Here is a 23,096-nt window from a genome sequence, read left to right as displayed (position 1 = left end):
TTCTAACTTAAGTACAGGTTAAAAGATAAGCAGACTAAAATAAATGGCAACTCTTTAAAATTCATAAGCAAGTACGTAAATGGCAAATTATTATATCTGTGTGATCTGTAGTTGGTTAAGAGCGGCTTATTATGCTTGAGCGGGTGATGGTAGCTGTGTTTTCGTAGCTCATAGTAGTTATTAATAGACACCGTTTTATAATTCTTGTAGAGGGATGGTTACCAATAGCGTGCGGTTAATTAATTGGATTGGGCTGTCACGTTAAAAAATGGGGTTTTTTGAGGTCAATCTCTAGTCACGGTCTAAGTGAGGCACCAAAGGCATGTATGATATAAATACGCCTGTGCGGGCATTGAGGGAAATGAGGCGTTGTGATGTAATCTAACCCTGGGCTTCGCGAACCTGTACTTGCTCTACGCGACCTTCGCGTAGCTTCGCGAGCTTGCGTAGTTGCTTGGTGTGCCCGTTCGCGATGGCTTTTTCTTGTTCGGAAGCGAGGTGAGCGTGTTCGGGGAGCTATTTGCATGCTCGGGGGATATATCTCGCGACATTACCCATGCGGTCGCCAACGGGCGCGGCCATCTTGTTTTTCTATTGTCCCGCCCGCTTGCGATGCCTTATTTCCTGTTCCGGGTCGCGGATAGCGTGTTCGCGATGTGCATTGACGTGTTCGGGAGCGCATTTTACTTGTTCGCGATGAATAGTACATGTTCGCGAGAAATATCGCGCAAACTTACCCACGCGGTCGCGAATGGGCGCGGCCATCTTGTTTTTCACTCTATTCTATGGTTCTGGGCCTACTTTTGTATCCTCCCTTTATCTGTTCAATCCTTTGTCTTTAAAACATTTATTCTGACTTTTTTTTAGTTATTATCTATCTCTCTCTTTGCCTAAGTTTATATTTTGCATTTTATTTCTACTTTTGCTGTGTTTTTGTTACTTTTATAAAGTTCTTTCTATCTTCTTACCCTAACTTTTTTTTCCCCTTCTAACTTTTCTTTTCCGCCTCTCACCCACCCCAGAACCATGGCCAAGGGCAGACCGAGTGGCTAGGGCAAGGGACCTGCAGGAGCAGAGAAGGGCCACCTGCCTTGCGGCAGAATGCATCCTGAAGGGGTGCAGGCCCGGCAACTGTTTGGGGAGGAGGAGGTGGCCGCCCTTGTTTTTTTCATCCAGCGCCACCTCCCCTTGACCTTGGCAGCAGGCGCCAGGCCCGGCTCCGGGTACGCTACCCAGGAGCGGCACCGTCGGTGGGCGAAGGTGCGCCGGGCCGTGTTCCGGTGCTCTGGGGTCCGGCGCACCCACAATCAACTAGCCCACCGGTGGTCCGACATCCTGGACCGGGAGCAGGACCTGTTGGACCTGCTAGGTGTCGAGGTCGTCGGGCTTGGTGAGTAACTTATTGTGTATATTATTATTAAATTTGATGAACAAGATTACTGCTGCATGCCAAGCGTTGCTGGTAAATTAAGTTCCAAAAAGCAAAATGTTCTTTGATTTAACTAGGGCCCAGGTGCTCGGTGGCACTCTTACTTGTTTGCAACTTAGTTTGCGCTAGCTTGTGCTGATGCTGATTATATAAGAGTTTATTTTACAGAACTGAAGTTAGGTAATGCGATTTGCTAGAGAGACTCTAGCCCTTCCATTGTCCTACTGTGAAATAATGGTGGATGGATATTGGATACTAGGTTTAGTTTGTTAGTATTAGTTAATAATTGTTTTATGCGGTCTGCGTGACGCCGCCTCTGTCACTGAGTGCTGTTTACCCCAGTCCTCCGTCGAACCTTTTGTACTTTGTTTAGGGAGTGGTAGGCTTAGCAGCATGGTCAGTCAGTAGCAGAACTAGATCAGACTCATGCAACCAACCCACAATTTGTTGTATGTATGTATGCACTAATGTATGCATGTGTCCTCCATCTCATCTTTGCATTTGATGGCTGAAATAAAAAAGGAAATGCAGACTTAGTGAACAATTGGCCCATCTGGAATAGGTGGTGTAGGTCAGGTGGCACTTACTAGGCTTCGTTAGTATTTGTAATCAGAATGATTATGGAACACTGGAGTGTTCCTAAATAAGTAGACGATCCGTGAATGCAGGAAGAAGCCAGTAGTCGATCCATCTGATTAGATAGGTACATTTTATTGCAATTGTTGTTTCCTAAAATGTTGTTTGATTTATTTTTCCAAATGATTTATTATTATTTCTTTCACAGCACTCCTTAATGTTTGTCTCTTTCTTTATTATATTTTACATGATCATCAGCACCACCCAGGGGCAAGAAGACGGGGTCGGAGTCGGCGGGGGAACCAGAGGACCGCTCCTCTACCGAGGCTCCTGCTGCTGGCCCCAGTAAGTCCTCCAGTGGTTATATTGACATTTATATTTCCCTAACTTTTACTGCATCTTTTTTTTCCGAACTATAAATTATGGTTCCACTTTCAAATTCTATTTTTTACAAAAGCTTACTTCTTTGACCTTGACTATCTGTTTCCAAATTCTGTTTATCCCTGCCTCTAACTAAGTTGCTTCTAACTGCCTCTGCTATGACTCTCTGTACTACTACTACTACCACTATTATATTACTCTGTCTGCAGCGAAGCTTGCACAGTTGCCCACTCTTTATAGAAGGTTTTCTTTGGAATAATACAACTCTGATTGACCAATAGCTCTAGCCACTGTGTCCTGTCCTTTGGGTTGTCCTCTTCAAGGCTTCTCAATGTTGAGCCTTTGACAATTACCTCAAACAAAATGGCCAACCAGATATTTGACTAGTATTTTTCATCGGATAGTACATGATACTACTCTTGTCTAGTGATTCTGCAGAGCCACATACAGAACTATGCACAACAAAATAGGATGTTGCTGATGGGAGGTTGGACCTTACTGATCACACCTCAGTCCGAAGAACCCAGGATCCCCTGACCGACTAGCTATAGTGTGAGTGTCTCACATTAGGGTCCCACTCCCGACCACCCCACGAAGAAGATACACAATGTTGATGATGACTGAGACAGACAACCCAGAACATAATGACACCATTTTGCTCACTAACTTGTGTAAGTCCACCCCACCACACCAAATACCACAGAGTCTATGTGTAAGTTCAAAAGGTTTATTTGAAACAAGTATCAAACTCTGTACATCGTTAATATGAAATTTAATTTAATACAGCCATAGTCAATAAGCCAGCAAAAAGCCAAAGATTAAAACAGTAAACATTTACAAGTGCATGACAACAAGAACAAGAGCCAAGATCTTTAGAATTCTGGAAGACCCCACACCGTAGAACGTAGAAATACTGGTTACATCATGTTGCATCATAACATGTTCTGTAAATCTCTGGTTTGTAGAAGGGAATCTTCCGCCTATTATATGAGAAAAATGCTGCGAGTTAGCCGTTAGATAGTATACTGGTGAATGCAAGCATTTTGCAGTCATGGCAAAAAGTGTAACATGTATGTGATGGCTAAGCAATATGAACTAAACAAACTCAATAAGTGTTTTTTTTTCCGACCTCTTCACTTGTACGCAACAGTCAAGTGGCCTCAAAGGCATCTACTGCACATGTCAATAAGCTGGCAGGTATAATTAAATATGCGCAAAAAGAGTAGTAGTTGACATGATGAATCTAAAAGGGTTACACATGGCTCAGGCTAACTTTTAAAAGAGTAGAGTAGGACTAGCGTTGTTTGGTTCAAATTCAAAGCCAAGGCAAGCAAGGAAGGAGCGGAAGCATGGGTGGTTGTTGGTGAAACCAACTAAGTATGAGAGATATAAAAAATAAGGATAAACGTTTACTTTAATGGATGTATGCCTGGATGTACTATCATAAATATAGACAGTATAGGTGGAAAGTGTCACTGGAGATTCTTACTTTGAAGAAAATGTAAAAGAAAGTGCGCGACAGTAGCAAAGCCTAGGGGAATATAGGTAGTATTTATCAGAATACAGTACACTTGCAGTAGTTTTATATATATATATATATATATATCTATTATCAAGCGGAAGCCCCTTCCTCCCAATCTGGGGACCACTCCCTACCTATTATTATTAATGTATGTTCGATTGGGGCAGCCAGCCTGCAAAGGGTGGGCTATCTGTTGTTTATGGTTGTTGGTTACACAATCAATGAAAGCAAAGTACCCTCTGCAGTAGCGGTTGGTGGTGGGAGTGTTGGCGGGTGGTGACATGGGGAGGGGACTGGTGGGTGGCACTGGCGATTAAACTGTGTATTATGGCCAAATACAGGTAATAATCAACATAAAAATAAAGAAAATTATTTTCAATGTGCGCACTGCACCGCCGAATGCGATGCAGTGCGTGCAACAATTTTTTTTTTTATGTATTGTTTAATTACCTGTGATTGTCCTTAATCCATAGTTTACTATCCCCACCCTGCACCTTCCCACGTCACCGACCCACCGCCCGGCAGCACTCCCACCACCGACCGCTACTGACCTGATGTCGTACCGTATTAGCATCTATAATCTGAATATATAAGCAATGATCATTGGATCAGATAAATAATCAGCCTTTTTGTAGTACCCATGGCAGGGTGTAAGTGAAATTGTGCATGCCATTTGCCCTCATGTAACAGAGTATGGCCAGTGCCAACGGCCGTAAGGCGGCATACAAAAATATGAGCTTCCCCACCTGCAGACAGTAGTAGTAAATAAAACTAACATGAGTCTGCATCATGTGGCTCATATCTGTTTCTCTTGGGTGCAAGCTTAGCTGACTGAGCTGGCATGCCGGCTACAACAAGGTTATGTAATAGCGCTAAACTACAGATAAGAACAACACGACTGGTGTACCGGAGTACATAGTACGATTATATTTATAATGTCGGAAACTCCCACAAATGTTAGAGTCCAAGGAAGTAGGAGTAGAGATACTTACCACCAAATCACAAATGTTATGAACTGTGCTTGCTAGTGATACTGTGACACTATGTGTTGAATGATTTTAGTGTTTCTGTTTTGCTAAGAGTATTGGCTACAACATGTTCTTTTTCTTTCTTGATATAGATACTCCTTCCACATACACTAAACCATCAAGGAAGGAGTTGCCCGCTAGGGCCCGGCGCCGGAAACTGGAGGCCATCTGCGAACATTATCGCCGGCTGGTGGCTCAGGCGGAGGAGGAGGAGGCAGCTGCAGCCTCCTCCAATGCCCCAGGCCCCAGTCAGGCCCTGCCTCCACTTTCACAGCGCCGTGGTCCGGCATCCGCCTGCCGCGGCACCTCGATCTCAAGCACTGCTGCCCCCCACCCTGCATGTAACTGCAGGGCATTTCACCGCCAGCTGCTCCGCCGGATGGCCCGCTTAGATTAGAACCTGGAGGAGCGGGTAAAGATCCTGGTCGACAAACACCTTAAGGCCCGCCGACAATAGAGGACCTCGTCATTTGCCCCTTTTTAATTCCTTTTGTTGGTGGGTGGGTTTTTGGGCATTGGGGATTCTTTCGGACATTTGGGACTCTTCAACTTTCGGTTTCATTTCGTTTTGGACATTGGTTGGGGTTAGGGAGGGGGGTGGGTTAGGTCAGAGTGGGATAGTTTATTTTTGTTAGGGGAGATTACATTTTATTCTATTTACTTATACGATGTTAATGTTTTGTGGTGGGTTACAGTTTTCAGAATTCAATCTAAGTTACATGGTTTGTTACTTTGTTTCCGCGCTGCTGCATGCCCACAGCCAGTGTTTGATTTAAAAGATCTGCCGATTTTGTAACACACAAACCGATAGATGCAGTACCACTCACTGACTTATTTTTAATTGTCATAATAGTACTGTCAGTCTCTCCTCCTAGTCCATACCTCCCACCAAACTTATCTTACCTGTGATTGATGATGAAGTTCGGCACACTGATGGCTGCATGGTTGGTTTCCCAAATTAACGGATGCCATTATTGTGGTGGTAGTAGTAGACACTGGCAATAGCATTTGAAAAAAGAAATAGAAAGTCACTTGACTGAGAGACTGTGGGAGGAGTAGTAGAACAGAACACAAAGTAAACTACAGCATGGGTGGGCAAGCAGAAGAAGATCCTTGCCCTGCCTTAGTTGAAATTCAATTAGTATTGCTTTCACCACATCTGCCCCAGCAAGCGTGTGATCAATTGGTGTACATTTAGCATGACATCACACCTCAATATAAATCACACAGCCCGGGGAAAGAGGGTTAGGGATTGATGAATGGATGGGAAGTGGGGTTTTGGGAAAGGTTTGAGAAAGAAAAACAGACAGTATGCATGGACACAACAAAAGTAAAACACAATCTTGTAAGACGACCATGATCCATTATCAAATAAATCAAAGTATAAAGTGAGAAAAAGCAAATGCATGCATGCTGAGGAAGAGAACTTGATGGTTAATGATAATGAGTTGTACTTACAATAACTACTATTACCCAATGAGACAGTACAGTCAGGGAAGAAATTGAAATTTGCCTTGCCTGTCTGCCGCCCTCAGAGCTCAGACCAAACCCAATTACATGCTGTACCGGGCTTACTTTTATTTTTCAAGCTAGCAAAGGAAATTAAAAAATAATTGTAGTGATCAATTACCAAACAAACCACAGCACACAGTCGTAATGATTGAAGAGAAAAAAGCAATCAAATACATTTAAAGACGAATGATGATTCTAAAGTTACTGTATTATCCTGGTCCAAATGTGGAGTTGCATCATTCTCGTCATTCCTCTTGGTCCTCCCTTCCATGGACACTCCGCACATCAATCTTGGGTACCACTGCCTGCCTGATGCGGATTGGTAAGGTAAGTGTGAGTCGTTTCTCCCACTATAGCACAGGTTAAAGGCCGGCCTGTAAGTGTAGACGGAAAAACAAACGGGGTATTGAAAAATTACTGCATTTAAAACAATAAACTCAATTACAGTGGAGTGCAAGATGAGAAGACACACTCTGGAGAGAACACTTTCAGACTGAGGCAGCTTGGATAGGATACATAGGGCCCGATTCACAAAACTAACTTAAGACAATATCCTAAACTTACTACCATTTTGGTATTCACAGAAGGCCCTTACTCATTTTGGTATTCACAGAAGGCACTTACTCATTTCGGTATTCACAGAAGTTAGGAGTCCTAACTTTAGGACACCTAAATGCCTTCTGTGAATACGGAAAGCCTTAAAATTAGGATTTTTCTCAGTTTAGTAGTAGTATAGTTAGGACTCATAACTTTAGGACTCCTAAATGCCTTCTGTGAATACAGAAAGTCTTAAAATTAGGATTTTTCTCAATTTAGTAGTAGTAAAGTTAGGACTCCTAACTTTAGGACTCCTAAATGCCTTCTGTGAATACCAAAAGCCTTAAAATTAGGATTTTTCTCAGTTTAGTAGTAGTAAAGATAGGAGTCCTAACTTTAGGACTCCTAAACTGAGAAAAATCCTAATTTTAAGTCTTTCGGTATTCACAGAAGGCATTTAGGAGTCCTAAATTTAGGACTCCTAACTTCTGTGAATACCGAAGTGAGTAAGTGTCTTCTGTGAATACCAAAATGAGTAAGTGCCTTTTGTGAATACCAAAATGGTAGTAAGTTTAGGATTTTGTTTTAAGTTAGTTCTGTGAATCGGGCCCCTTGTCTCTACTCTACAGCATTAAGGTACAACAACAACGGGACAGGACTCAGGAGCCAGCACAGCCACGGAACAGGAGAACCGCGGCACAGGCCAGGCACCCTACCCCTTACTTACATTTTGACCGAGCCAGAGAAATGTCATATGCACTGCAGCAACCTAGCATTTTCCAAATGAAGTGACTAAATCAATGCGCCACTGTCCCTCATACTACTACACTCTACTCCAGTCCACACCACTACACGCACATCTAGCCTAGGTCTGCTGTGGTTCTTGTTCTAACTGTTTACCTTTTAAGTCAGGTCATGAAACGCAGTTATTCCATCAATTTTCTCCGATCCAACTGACTGTGTGCAAAGATAGTATTCTCAGCAGCCTCATGATGATGACCGTGTGGTACGTATTCTCCAACACCAACTCTGTCTGTAGTGACTGATTACGTTTATAATATATTCCATATTACAAAATTGCAACGGATATTGGCCGGCACCTGCAGTGGTAGGAGTACAATGTGGTTATTATTAAACAACAAGGAAACATTAACTGTCACCACACCCAATGCATGCCACCATCATTCACAATAATCACTCATTACCTGTCTTGGTGTTCTCTTTGGCTGTCTGATCTGATGCTTGCCTAGCCTTCTGGCAGTCAGTGAGGAATTTCTTTCGGCTTGGAAACAAAATGGAATATAGCTGGAGTTATGTTTCACTTCTTATGGAGGGACTGTTAGAGGCAACATGTATTGTACTATTCTCCATCTCCATCCAATGTCTGGCTTGCTTGAAATGTACTTAGGGAGAGTAAGGAAGATGGAGCAGGACCCTGAGGAGTGGAGTGGACAGTTATGCACAGACGTGCAACTCCAATAGGGAAATAAAAAGAGGAGACTGTTGATGGATTTGTTGTGATTAGATTTTGAACCAGAAAAACAGATACACAGTCACACACAAATAAAGGAAGGGAGAACAATTTGAAAGCCTAGTTGTCAGGGAAGAGGAGCTCGTCCTCAAACTCTGGTGGTTCGGACAGAAGTACGTCTAACAACCCACTACTTATGTCATCGAAGTCGCTCTCCTTTTCCTGCTGTGATTCACGTATTTTGTACTCCGGTGGTATAAAGTGTTGATTCATTTTGATCATGGTTAACCTCTCAACGCTTTTGGGTGAGAGACTGGTCCTTTTGACAGTAACAATGGCACCAGCAGCACTGAAAACACTCTGAAGAGACACTTGCAACAGGGCAAGCCACATACTTTATCGCCAGCCTGCTGAGCACTGGCCATTGGCTTCTTTTCCCATACCAATACACCAATGGGCTTTGCTCCATGAAGACCTCTGTTGTGTCATCTAGACAGGCCTGAATCATCCGCTCAATGTTCAGGGGTGCTCCGATTTCCTGGGCCTCTTTTGCCTTTGCATCAGTCATGGACATACAATACCCTTTCCATAGAAACCAATCACCTGCCGTTTTTTTAAATGTGCCTGATGATCCCGTTGGTGCTGTTGATGTTATTGCTGGCAGTGTTGTTGACTGCTGGGAGGCAAACGCACTGCTCTTGGACTCTGAAGTAGAACTTGACTGTGGGTGCCCTGCAGTACTTTTTCTGCCCTGGGGCGGCGGGCCTCTAATTAAGATCCTTTCGTTTTCAAAGTCAGTGGCTTCCTCAGCTATCAAAGTTTTGTACTGGGCAACATCCACTTCTGAAAAAGGAATTACTTCATTACTGCGCAGCAATAATTTGTAACGTGGATCCAAAATTGAGGCAGTAATGTAATGTGGATGTGACACAATGTTATTTTGAATCCTTGTATTGTCAGATAAGCGAGCGACTAAGGTGACTGCCAAATATTATGCGTCTACTTTGTCATCCACACCTGCGTACATTTCTAACACCTCCTTCAGCTCTTGCTCTAGCATGTACAACAATAGGATAGCTTGGCCCATAGTACAGTCCTCCCTGCTCACGTCACGTGTGAAGAACTCAAAAGGAAGTAGCATCTCTGTCAGGCATTTGACGAGGTCCCATTGGGCCATCTCAACTCTCATGCCTTTCACAGTAGGATCCCCTGACCTTTTCATGACATAAGCATTAAGTGGTATGTACTGCTCAAACAGACGCTCAAGCATGTAATACGTTGAGTTTCAACGTGTTGGCACCTCCTGGATGAGTGCTTTGACTGGCATTTTATGCTCACATTGAATGACCCTCAGCTGCTTCCGGGCTTTAAAAGAATGGTTGAAATGTGTGCATATTCTTCTGCAGGTGGTCAGTAAGCTGCTGACTTTCATTTTTCCGAAAGTCCTGAACAACAATGTTAATGCAGTTGCCAAACATGGCACCCTGAAATAGCCACCATCTTTCATGGCCCTAACTACATTAAAGCCATTGTCCGTGGCAACAAAACCAATGGTAAGCCCTCTTGGTCGCAGCCACTCAAACACATTGCTGTTAAACTCATGCAAAATGTTTGCAGCAGTATGAGATTTCTCCATAGCAAACATGGCTACAGTTGCATGTTTGCGAGTGTCTTTAAAAATCTCGGCGGTGTCTTCAACACCGTCAGACATCTTATCTTTAACACCCGAAAAAGAGACCCAGTGTGCAGTGATGCACATGTAATCAGTGGCTTGGCACCTGGTCCACATGTCTGTTGTCAGGTGTATACTCTGAACAGCACTCTGTTTTAAGGCTTTTCCAAGCAATTCCAGCACGTCGCGATGTAGTGCTGGAACAGCATCTCTTGCGAAATAGTAGCGGCTGGGAACTTTCCATTTTGGGCAGATGGTGGTCACAAATTCAAGAAAACCCACCCCTTCAACAAAAGAAAAAGGGAGAAGGTCCAGTGCTAACATTTTAGCCAGCTTTGCATTGTACAAACGTGCTATCGGGTGGTTGCGTTCGTACTACCCCTCCGGCCTACTAAACATGCTAAGAATGGTAGGCTGCATGGTATTCCTTCCTGTGGTCAACATCGCACTTTTTTGGCCAGCAGTACTCCTTGGTGTCTCAGGCTGACTCTTACTCTTGTGCCAATGAGATGTGGCTGAGGATGTGGGCGTTACCACTGCAGTGCTGGGGACAGGGCTACTTTGTGTACCACTACCACAGAGAATGTCTCCCTCTTCTTCCTGTTCCACCGTGAGCGGACTTTCTACTCGTTTATGCCTAACAGCAATGGTTCCACTTTTGATAAGACTAAGGTGCTCCTCCCACTGGATTGCGTGGTGTTTTTTTAGATGGGTCATTTGGCCTCCGGTACCATAGTTTGTACCAAGCTTACCACGACTAACAGAGGTATGACAAACGGAGCATATAGCAATGTTCTCTTCCTTTCCGCTAACCGTAAAGAAGTCCCACACTGGGGAGCTTAACTTTTGTCTCCTGCTGGAGGTGCCACTCCCACTTCCAATGCCGGATGAACTGGAGGGTGTGTGTTGAATTTGACTCTGTGCAGTACCACAACCTACTTCTGCTGAGGTGGTGCTTGTGCTGGATGTAGGACGATGCCGGCCCTTTGCTAATGTAAATATGGAAGTTGGAGGTCATGTTGGTGTTACCTGTGTTGGAGGTATGCGTGCTACATCCCTAGCAGCCATTTAAGATAGTGTAAAAATGTTGGTCTCCATCTCCTCAGGCCCGGGAGTTATGTTTGTGATGACTGGCTCATCATCATCATCATCATCCTGCTCTTCTACATCAACATCCATAAGTGTAAGGCTTTCTGGAACCTTCCTTTTCCCATGCCTGCTCTTGTGATGTGTTTCCCTCTCAGACTCAGTTTGTGGCTTCCAAGTGGCATCTAGATCATCGGAAGGGGGGCTTGGTGAAGAACTTGATGTACTAACCCTCCTTTTCCTTGCTGGGGATTTGGAAGCCAATGGAACTTCTAAAGGAGTGGCTTCCTCTTCTTCCTCTGCATGAGGCTCAATTTCCTGAACTGCCCCTACTTTGGGAGGAACAACAGCTACTATTGCGGGCGGTGGCTGCGGCTGTTGACCACTTATCTGCTGTGTTCCCTCCTGCGTTCATTGTGTACTACTTTGTGATAGCGATAAGTTTAGTTCAGGCTCAGCATCGCTGCTTTCCACAATAAGGCTGACTACCTCTACCACACTCATCTGCTTGGGCCTGGGTTGGTGGGTTGGGCCCACTGATGTGGAGGTGCTGCCCCCAGCTTGGCCCCCCGACACCGCTGCTGCAGGCGTCATTTTTGGTGTACCAAAAAAGGTTTTGGGAGGCACACCAGACTTAAGTAACACTTCCTTCTTCTTCTGTTCCTTCTTCTCCATGGCAACTTTCTTGGTACTACAGGACCTGCTACCTGCTTTCTTTGGGGGCATCTTCAAAAGATGTCAAAACAGCACTCAGTTGCACAAGTTGCAGAGATGCCTGGTCAGGTCACTGACATGTCACGTTGTGTACAGCAGCAGGACGTCGGTCTGGCACCACAACGGTGGATGATGATGACACACCACCTCTGTTTTTTGTGCACCTAAAAGCAAAAAAGCCAGAAGAACATCAGTCAAAAGATCCATAATATAATATATAACTTATTAGTGTCTGGTGGGTGGTCACAAATATTACATTTTATGAAGTCAGTGAACAACAACAATATAGCCAGCCATTAAGAGACTGACAAGGCCAGGGATCCTGTTGCATTTGTACTGTGTACACTAGGGAAGAAGAATAGCAAAGAGCAAAAACATAAATGTAGTCTAGCCTGTTTGCCCTAAATAAAAATGTGTGCGTCTTATGGGATGGATGCAGCATCAGGGAGCAACAACAACAAACATATACACAAAAACTAAAAGCATTTATTTACAACACCCACAAAGTGAAATCTACCCCCGTAAAAAAGTAAAGGCCACATTTTACAATTCAATCCAAAGCTATACATGATGTTGAAATTTAACGCACAACACAAAAACTGTTGTTTAAATTCCATGCACCCGTGATAATTGATGAGTAGTACCCCTGGGCCTACTGTACGACTAGGCCACAAGCTTGGAGGCCTATGCAAAAAGCACAATGCCTGCCACCGACTACAAATAACAAAAAAGTGATTACAAAGGACAGGAACAGGAAGTTGTAGTGTCTGTGGAACTTACTTCCTCTCATAAAAATATTTTCAAAAAAATAAAAGCTTCTCCATGCTCCAAACCTACAGCTGAATGACAACCTGAGGAGTTTTTTTAGCAAAATGCACAAAAAAAGCGTTTTCGAGAAGGATTTCTGTTGCTCGCAAGATATTGTTTGCCAGATTGCAAATGCTGCGTGTTCAGGATCGCGAACTGTAGAAAAAGGCTTTATCGCGAGCGCGAACACGCATATTGAGAACGCGAACATGACGAAAACTGTAAGTCCGCATTGTCGCGCTGTGCAGAGTTACCAAAAGTACGCAAGCTGAATCCCTAGGGTTACCTACTGGCTAAAAATCCCTATTTATTTAACTCCTTCCGTGCTCATGACGGAACCACGCCGTCATGAGCCACGGTTGCCGTGTGCTCATGACGGAGTGGTTCCGTCATGCTGCGGCCGTTGGCGGCCGCGCCGCCCACGGCCGCGCTAATTCCCCGCCTGTGCGGGTCGATTAGCGCTGTGGGCGGAGTCATGACGGAACCACTCCGTCATGAGCACAGCCCAACCGTGGCTCATGACGGAGTGGCTCCGTCATGAGCACCACGCCACCGCGCTGCCCCCCCCGCACCCCCAGCGCTGCGGCGGAATTTCCGCCGCAGCGAAGGGGTTAACACACACCCAAAAAATGCTATTCCACCCCATAAAATCCAAACCCATCCATGGTGTAAAAAAAAAAATCAACACACAACACAAACTGTAAATTTAAATAACGCACCAAAGATTTGAGGATGACTACCTCTGGGCCTACTGGCAGACTAGGCCACAAGCTTGGAACAGAATGGCAAAAGCAAGCACACTGCTTGGATGGCTCCATAAAATGGCCACCACACACCCACAACAAGAAGAAATGGAAGACAGTCAATGTACGCCTATGGCAAAAGCACAATGCCTGCCTTCCTAAAATGGCCGCCACAAACATGCTCAGGCCACCCACCACAAATAATCAAAAAGTGATTACAAAGGACAGGAACAGGAAGTTGTAGTGTCTGTGTCCCTAGGGTTACCTACTGGCTAAAAAGCCCAATTTATTTAACACACACCCAAAAAATGCTATTCCACCCCAAAAGAACACCTTTTGCAATAAAATCCAAACCCATCCATGGTGTAAAAAAAAAAAATCAACAGACAAGACAACACAAACTGTAAATTTAAATAACGCACCAAAGATTTGAGGCTGACTACCTCTGGGCCTACTGGCAGACTAGGCCACAAGCTTGGAACAGAAGAATGGCAAAAGCAAGCACACTGCTTGGATGGCTCCACAAAATGGCCGCCACACACCTACAACAATAAGAAATGGAAGACAGTCAATGTACGCCTATGGCAAAAGCACAATCCATGCCTTCCTAAAATATCCGCCACACACATGCTCAGGCCACCCACCACAAATAACCAAAATGTGATTACAAAGGACAGGAACAGGAAGTTGTAGTGTCTTTGGAACTTACTTCCTCTCATAAAAATATTTTCAAAAAAATAAAAGCTTCTCCGTGCTCCAAACCTACAGCTGAATGACAACCTGAGGAGTTTTTTTAGCAAAATGCACAAAAAAAGCGTTTTTGAGAAGGATTTCTGTTGCTCGCAAGATATTGTTTGCCAGATTGCAAATGCTGCGTGTTCGGGATCGCGAACTGTACAAAAAGGCTTTATCGCGAGCGCGAACACGCATATTGAGACCGCGAACATGACGAAAACTGTAAGTCCGCATTGTCGTGCTGTGCAGAGTTACCAAAAGTACGCAAGCTGAATCCCTAGGGTTACCTACTGGCTAAAGAGCCCTATTTATTTAACACACACCCAACAAATGTTATTCCACCCCAAAAAAACACCTTTTGCAATAAAATCCAAAGCCATCCATGGTGTAAAAAAAAAAAATCAACAGACAACACAAACTGTAAATTTAAATAACGCACCAAAGATTTGAGGATGACTACCTCTGGGCCTACTGGCAGACTAGGCCGCAAGCTTGGAACAGTCAATGTAAGCCTATGGCAAAAGCACAATGCCTGCCTTCACAAAATGGCCGCCACACACATGGCCAGGAGGACACAACAACAACAAGCATAAGCCAAGGGGAACAAAGAAAAGAAATGCAGGCCTTTATGGAAAAAGAAGCACAGACTACTAAACTACCACCACAAAATTGCCACAAGCCACATGGGCACTCACAGTCACAACAGGTCATGGAAAACAATGAACTGAAGCAGGCCTATAATATATGACCGGACAAAGGAGGCCTGCTAAACAGCACATTTTAATACAAAAATGAAAATCAACAGGGCTACAAAAGGATTGGAAAGAAGTTACACATCAAGCACACACATCCAACAAAGGTATTTCACACACACACACACCAACAGTGAAATACACCACAGCCACATTAAGCATTTCAAATAATCCTATGCCATCCATGCCCGACATGATGTTGAAAATTCTACAGACACCACGAAACATGGACCCAAGGGTTCCCTACTGGCTGAAATTGCAGAGAAAAACAACTAGGCCCCTATTGAAAGCACAGGCCACCCGCCACAACAATAATTTTAAAAAACAATGAAAAACCCAGAAAAATGTAGGTAATACAAGCCCCAATGAAACAAACACACCAATTCTCCAACTTACTTGTAGTAAATTAAATCTCAAATCAAAAAGTCCTCAAAAAAATCCAATCCAATGGTATGATGCAGCAGACAGACACAAAAAGTGATCTTTCCAGCTCCAAATCCAAATGAAAGTGAACAGCACATGCACAAAGCCCTGGGAGGAGCCTGCTGGACAGGAACAGTAAGTTGTAGACTCAGGGGCACTTCCTTCCTCTTGAAAAAAAGAGTTAAAAAAATTAAAGGACTCCTCCTTACACAAAAGACAACAGCAAAATCACAATCTGAGGAGTTTTTCTGAGCAAAATGATCATTTTAGAGAAGGTTTTCTGAAGATCGCGAGATATTTTTCGCCAGATTGTAGTTTTTGCATGTTCGGGATTGCGATCTTACCAAGACAGCCGCCGGAAGTCAGCTCGCGCGCCCGAATGACGTGTTCGCGTTCGCACACTCTCGCGGGCTTGGGCAGCCACATTACAAATCTCGTGGCGCTCGCGAACGGACAGAAAAGCAAGTTGGCGATCGCAGAATCATGGTAAGACGTTCCCGCGCGCGTGAGAATGAACATTGAGCGCGCGAGGAAGCTAAACCACTACGCTACGCGCTAGATTGCGTAGCAGTCTGCAACTTCGCGCTCTGTGCGAATCGCGAAGTTGCCTAAACTTCGCAAGCTCCGCGAACGGAGCGTAGTTCAACGCCCAGGCTTAATGTAATCACATTCCTCATTGAAAGTGTGTAACTCTTTTTATCACTCACAGGTCTGTGTGTTATGCATAGAGATAACGGGTGTCTAAGAATTAGACACCCGTTACCAAAGTGGTAGTAAGTTTAGGATTTAGTCTTAAGTTAGTTCTGTGAATCGGGCCCGCAGAGTGGTGGTGAAAGGGGGGCCTGACCTCTGAAGTCGTCTTAGCAATACCACTGTGTGGGACTTACTGGAGGTAACAAGAGGGGTAGTTGCCCCCCAAGGACATCCTTGGGGGCAAACTACCCCTCCTATTACCTCCAGTAAGTCCCACACAGCAGGATTGCTAAGTTCTCAATTGAGGCCACGTGCCCTTTGCCCACCACTCTGCAAATGCGCTCCCTGATGCGCTCTTGGATGAGGTTGAAGTCCCCTTCACTGCTAAGGGTCCTTAGGGACCAACTAGCCTACCTCTTACCTCCCGTAAGCCTCACACAGTGGGTTTGCTGAGAGGTGGACACAGGCCACATCCCCTTTCTCCACCACTCCGCAAACGCGTCTCCTGGCACGCTCTTGGTTGGGGGATGAAGTCCCCTTTCCTCCTTCCTCCATTAGTGATGTCATTTGAGATGTCATCAGTGATGTCACTGACCTTATCATGAATGATATAATTTGTGACGTCATCAGCAGTGCATTGCAGGGGCGAGAGTTGTAGTTAGCTCAACTAACTATAACGTTCGAATATCTCTGGTTTTGTGCGAGTGAAAAGTCTAACCAGCTATAGCGTCCCTTAAACCTATAGGTTTTTTTCAGTGAATTTCTAAGGTTTTTTAAATGATAATTTCTAACTATAACGTCCCTGAGACCTATGTTTTTTCAGTGAATTACAGAAATACATGCATACTTCTGTGCTCAAAAGATAACTGTATCAGTACTGTGTCATGACTCATAATTCAACCACGATTAAAACTTAGTTCCCACTAATCAAGATATTAAACCATTCTAATGCTAAAAGTTTTCTATGTTGTTTTTAATTTTTTAAAATCTGAACTATAGTTTATTCATATGTCTTGTATTCAGATTCATAACAAGTATTAGGCGTTTTCTTTGGCCAGTAACAGTTTTCAACCTCTGCCAATGTGTGCACATTTCAAACAGTTAACACGTGCGAGGATGCAAATGAGAACCTTTAGCGGTTAACAGTTTTCAACTTTTCCCAACATGTGCACATGTCAAACAGTCAAAACGTGAACACATGTTAACCGAAAAACGTGATATCTAAATGCGTGCGCAGCACGTTGCTTCAATAGACTACTTTGTAACCAAAGACTATGTAAACCACACCCAGCCCTTTAACAATCGATTAGTTTCATTTTTGCGAATCATTTCCCTGTCTCCAGTCAACGATCCAGCTTCCCTTCTCCATCGTCGGATTCCTCTTTTCGACAACAAAATAGATTACGGACTTGTAAGTTGTTAGAATAAAGGATAGTAGATATGTATAATACATAACTATTTATCCAAATGGTGAAATAAACCATTGTAATTGCTTTTAGTGTTCTAGGAAACAACTAACTAAAAGTATTTCTCCAAAGAATCATGTTTAGTTTAAAGTTTTCTTATATTTGTATATCAAGTGTTATCAAGATATCAAAACTTTAGGTATTTGTATAAAGGATTCGAAAAAGTTCAACGTGTGTTTGATATTCATTGTTACATTCTTTGTTTATTGGTATTTATATCTAATGTCAGCAACACCTGTTCACAAACAGACAGAATTCAGGAGAAACTGTTCCCTTGCAAAATTCTACATTCCAGAGTCTTTAAAAACAGAAATATTAAAAGAAATAAAACACTTGATAACATTTCGTCGTTTATCTTTTTCTCTTTTCTCACCCTTATTCTCCTTCTCCCCTGGGGTGATATAGTGTGGCTGTGTATATTCCACAACTGCCTTTCTATTTCAAATCAAAGGTGTTGGTGGCCCGTCGGTGCCAGGACTCAACATTCCCAAGCCCCAGAGAACAGAAACAGTAGAGATGTTAAACGCTTGATAACATTTCGTAATTTATCTTTTTTTGTCTTCTCATCCTTATTCTCCTTCTCCCATGGGCTAATATAGTGTCACCGTGTAAATTCTACTACTGTGACCCTGTAGTACCTCAAAGGGGTTGGGGGCCTGTCGGTGCCAGGACTAAACAATTTGGAATACAGGTTACTGGCCCTCATATATGAGTGGCTCACAGTTTCAAACAGTCACACTGTATTGCCAAATAGTACATTAAAAAGTTCATGTCTGCATACATAGTTGCTAACTGAATGTCTTCAGAAACCCTACATTTCAGAGTGACATTTTGTCATTTGTCTTTTTCTCTCTTGTAGTTCTTAAACACCTTGTCCCCTGACATGATATAGTAAGGCCGTGTATACTACTGTCTTTCTATTTCATCTCAAAGGAGTTGGAAGCCTATCTGGGCTAGGACTGAACATTCCAGAGTCCCAAAGAACAAAAACTTGAAAGCAGTAAGACACTTGATAACATTTCGTCATTTATATTTTTCTGTCTTGTTGTCCTTATTCTCCTTCTCCCCTGGGGTGATATAGTGTGACCGTGTATATTCTAATATTCCCACCCTATTTTACCTCAAAGGGGTTGGAGGCCTGTCGGCGCCAGGACTAAAGAATCTGGAATACAGGTTAGCGGCTCTTATAATATACAGGCTCAAAGTTTCTATGAGTCACAGTGTACTCCCACAATAATTAATGGAACACTTCATTTGTACATCACTGAATGGATATGTTCAAAATAGTACTTAAAAAAATTCAAAACTGCATAGTCCCTCTATAAATGCTTCAGTGCAAAAGTACTCCCTCCCTTGCTCATTGCATAACTGCATAAGTAATCCATGATTGATTTAATTTGTGTGGTAGTAATGCCTACTTGATTCTATAACTGCATCGCTTCTGCATAAGTAACTATGGGTCATATTCCCAATGAAGTGGGGGAGAGAGGCGTTACCTGCTTGACTTAACACCTCTCTCTGCCACTTCGGAAACACGAGACTGCACCCTATTCACGCAGCCTCACGTTTCCCTCTGCAATGGCGCTAAGTTTCAAAACAAGCATTTCTCCTTGTTTCGCCACCTTAAGACCATATTTTTTATGGTCTTCAGTTGGGCGCTACCTCCTATTTACGCTGCTCTTGAGAATAGGAGGTAGCGTCAAACTCAATGGGTGTTGTGGGGAATGCCCACCGCCACACTCACTGCATGCCCCTTTCACGCTAAAAACAGCGTGAAGGGGGCCCTATTCACAAAGCAACGTTAAGCCATGTTAAACCACGCAGGCTTGTGAATAGGGATAAGCCCCTATCGCCACAACAACATCACTGAAAGTGACGTTGTGGTGGCGATAGGGGCTTGAGAATACGCCCCTTAATCATTAAAAAGATTATACCTTCCTGTTTACAATACTGCACGGAAACTGCCTAAGTAAAATGATGACTTTGACAGTAATTTCTGGGTCATTATGGGAGTGCATGGGTAGTACCTGAGGGAATCCATCAGTGCTTTTGTACTGCCTCAATCATTAGTTAAGTGCAAAAATACAAACATGGGATTTCATAATTCTGTTGCTAATGTCTGCTTGATTGATCTCTGTATACCACAGACTCCATGATTGTATAAAACATTACCCAGTTTATACATTTAACTACCTTTAAACTACTTTTATTCACAAATTGGATTCTTTGTTTTTGCATTTTGCTGTCAAAATGAAGATAAGTACGGTTTAGTAACAGAGAACCACACTTTGTTTTGTTCAATATTCTTTATTTTATACACAAGTTCAATTAAACGGCAATTCTAACTTTCTGATCCTAATTTAAACAGTTTTTTTAAAACAAACTCCAGTAGCTGCTGTTAATCCGGTGCTCAGTGTGCTTTTGAAAAACAATTATTTTATTCCAAATAACCGCAAGTGCTCTGACCTAAAAGCAGGCTTCCCGTACAGAGCAACTCTTTCACAATGTGTAACATGTTCCAAAACTGTCTTTTCTCCTCACCCACATGCGCTTGAAGATAGTTTGGTCTGGCCTTCCATTCCTACTTTGAAAACATATGTTAATAGCAAACACTTACAGAAAACGCTATTGTTTCAACAACAAGTGGGTCTCATATAACCTTGTGCGACCTTCAAACAACAGGTGGCTAAATTAGCAAGTGACATTGACTTAGACTTCTATGGAAATATCACACTACATTTTGCACAATTTATACACCATCAGTCTGAAACTCAAGGCCTACCACATTTTTCTAAACGGTCCCACTCCCACCTTGTTATCTCTTTTCAGACTAATTTTATAGTAATACTGGATTTCATTCATTCTAACTTTGCAAGCACATTTGGCGGGTCCCTTGGTGCTCCTTCCTTGTTTCCGGAAAAGTCGTTCTATAGCTCCTACTACGAAATGGCTGCCCGTCCTCTGCGTCAACCCCATCCACGACAAATGGAGCTATACCGTGGACGAATGCTACAACTTTTTTAATTTTTGCAATTGGCGATATTTGGCATCAGATATCGCCTGAATTTCCGGTACTTGTACTTCACTTGTGTTCAACCTGTTTTTTATTGTCTCCGGTGCCACAGTGAATGCGACCTCCAAGTCTGCCTCTCTACTACTTCACACTATCCCCTGGTTATAAACTGTTTCTGCATCCATTGATGGCTCATGACCAGGACTGTTCTGGAGACACACGCTTGATGGATTAGTTTCATAATGCAATAAGGGGAAGATGGAGTACATGCTCTCATACGGAGAGACTCTTGCAGCAGACTATCATTGAATATCATGCAAGTTGCCCTGACATGCCCCTGCTTGGTGAAGATTATGATGACCATGTCTGCTCTTTCGACTTGCTAAATTGGATGGGCACGCTCTTTGCTTGGAGAGGTGCAGATGACCTTTTGGAACTGATTGCATATGACAGTGCTTCTGAGTTCTTAAGCTTCAATGAATCTCCACAAGTGCACATAGTAACCGGATTTGATGAGCTCTTATTTCTACACTTCAAGAACACTGTTTTTGTTTTCTTTTTCTCTTTTTCTTCCTTTTTGGATTTTCAGACATTGACTTTCTTTATGAATTCCCCTTTACAGACTTGGTTAAGCTCTTTTGATGTTTCAACTCTGTTTGCCTGGTTGTTACAGAGCTAGTCGAAGAAACGGGCGACTTGGCGGTTGGGTACTTTACTATCTATATTAAAAGTTATGTAGTCTGCAGACAAACCTCTGATATGTTCTATTTTATAATAACCGTTTTTTTTAGCTGAGAGAGAAACTTAACTCAGGATGGTCCTTTCTCTATTCTCTTTTTCTGATAACATCTCCCTTTATCAGATATCGATTCACTACTGTACAGATTATAATTCTATCATACACTTTCTTTTTTGTAATGGCACATATACTGCACATTACGCCATGTACTTTAAAATAAATTTTAAAAAATGTTTCATGTCTGTGTCATATGTTACAAACACATTACTGCCAGTTAATTCCTTTCTCATCATGTTTTTACCATCATTTGCCTGCCCCATGTTCACTACCCACCAACTACTAACAATCTTGAGCCTAAGCAAATGCAAACCAGAGACTCTTTTCAAGTTACAGTTGACAGTGTCACCATATTACTATTACAATGCATACATCTCCTGTGCCTTTTCGCAGTGGCAGCATACTTAAAAGAAACATACAACTACATATATACCTGTGTTTTACAGCTATCGCATCTTCCAATATATAACTCGTGTGAAAATACATGTTCAAGCATGGACATACCTTAGCAAAATTAAATGTTAACACCAATCGTAGAGCAATGTAAATTGGAGCAATATGTAAGTTGCAACTGTGAAGCATATTAACAAGCCCTTATCACCACCACAACATCAGTTTCACTGACATTGTGGTGGCGATAGGGGCCTCGCCTTATTAACAAGGCAGCGTTAAGCCACTTAAAGTAGCTTAACACTGCCTTGTTAAAAAAGCCCCCTTTCATGCTCTGTTTAGCATGAAAGGGGTGTCCAGTGGGTATTGTGAGGGGCATTCCACCTCAACAGCCATTCATTTTGATGCTGCATCCCATTTATAAGGGCAGCGTTAATAGGAGGCAACTCCAGAGTTAATGACCAGAAAACCCCGGTCTTAATTTAGCGAAACGAAAAATGCTTTATTTCTCCTCGTAATGCCTTGTGCACCACACATGCAAAAAGCAAAATGCCATGCTTTGATTATGTACAGGAAGGTGTCTCTTCCTGTACATGAATACAAATATTTTTAATATGCTGTTTTGTAACTTACATCTGTGCTGCATGAAACAGCACACATGTAAATTCCAAACTAGCAATTTAGGTTTGTTTATGTGTAGGAAGGGACACCTTCCTGTACATAAACAAACCTCCCTGCTCGGAGACACCCTTACACTCTGGTGCAAGGGTGCTAATGTTGGCGCTGAGTTCTGAAACTTAGCGTCATTGCAGTGACTAACGCAAGGCTCCACCATATCCTTGTTAATATAGTGCAGCCTCGCATTTCCGAAGTGGCAGAAAGACACATTAAGCCAAGAACGCCAACACCTCTCTCCGCCACTGCCTTCATAATATGCCACTGTATATGTCTTTTTTATATATGTATGTATGTATGTATGTATGTATGTATGTATGTATGTATGTGCGGTCTTATATAGCGCTCAAATTACCCTTGGGCATCTCGGCGCTTGCATTGGGAACCCGTCCTGGTTTTTCCCTGTGAGATACCTGTACTGGGCATCCCCAAGGTGAAAGCCACGCATCCTGCCGCAGGGGGCCGTTGTGGAGATTAAGCAAGCTTGTTGCCCAGAGCTGCATAGTGTGAACTCGTGCTTAGAGTAGGCACCGAAGCGAGAATTATCGAGTCCGTGGACAATTGGGCTCCAGACCCTGCTGCGTCGGGAATCGAACCCTGGTCCCGGGTCTGACCTCTGCTTCAGGGTATGCCTCCTCTAACCAGTGAGCTACACTTCTCCAGCACAGAAATCTA

The sequence above is a fragment of the Triturus cristatus genome, chromosome 8 (genome assembly GCF_964204655.1).
Source record: "Triturus cristatus chromosome 8, aTriCri1.1, whole genome shotgun sequence".
In the NCBI taxonomy this organism is placed as follows: domain Eukaryota; kingdom Metazoa; phylum Chordata; class Amphibia; order Caudata; family Salamandridae; genus Triturus; species Triturus cristatus.
Note: the sequence above shows the minus strand (reverse complement) of the source record.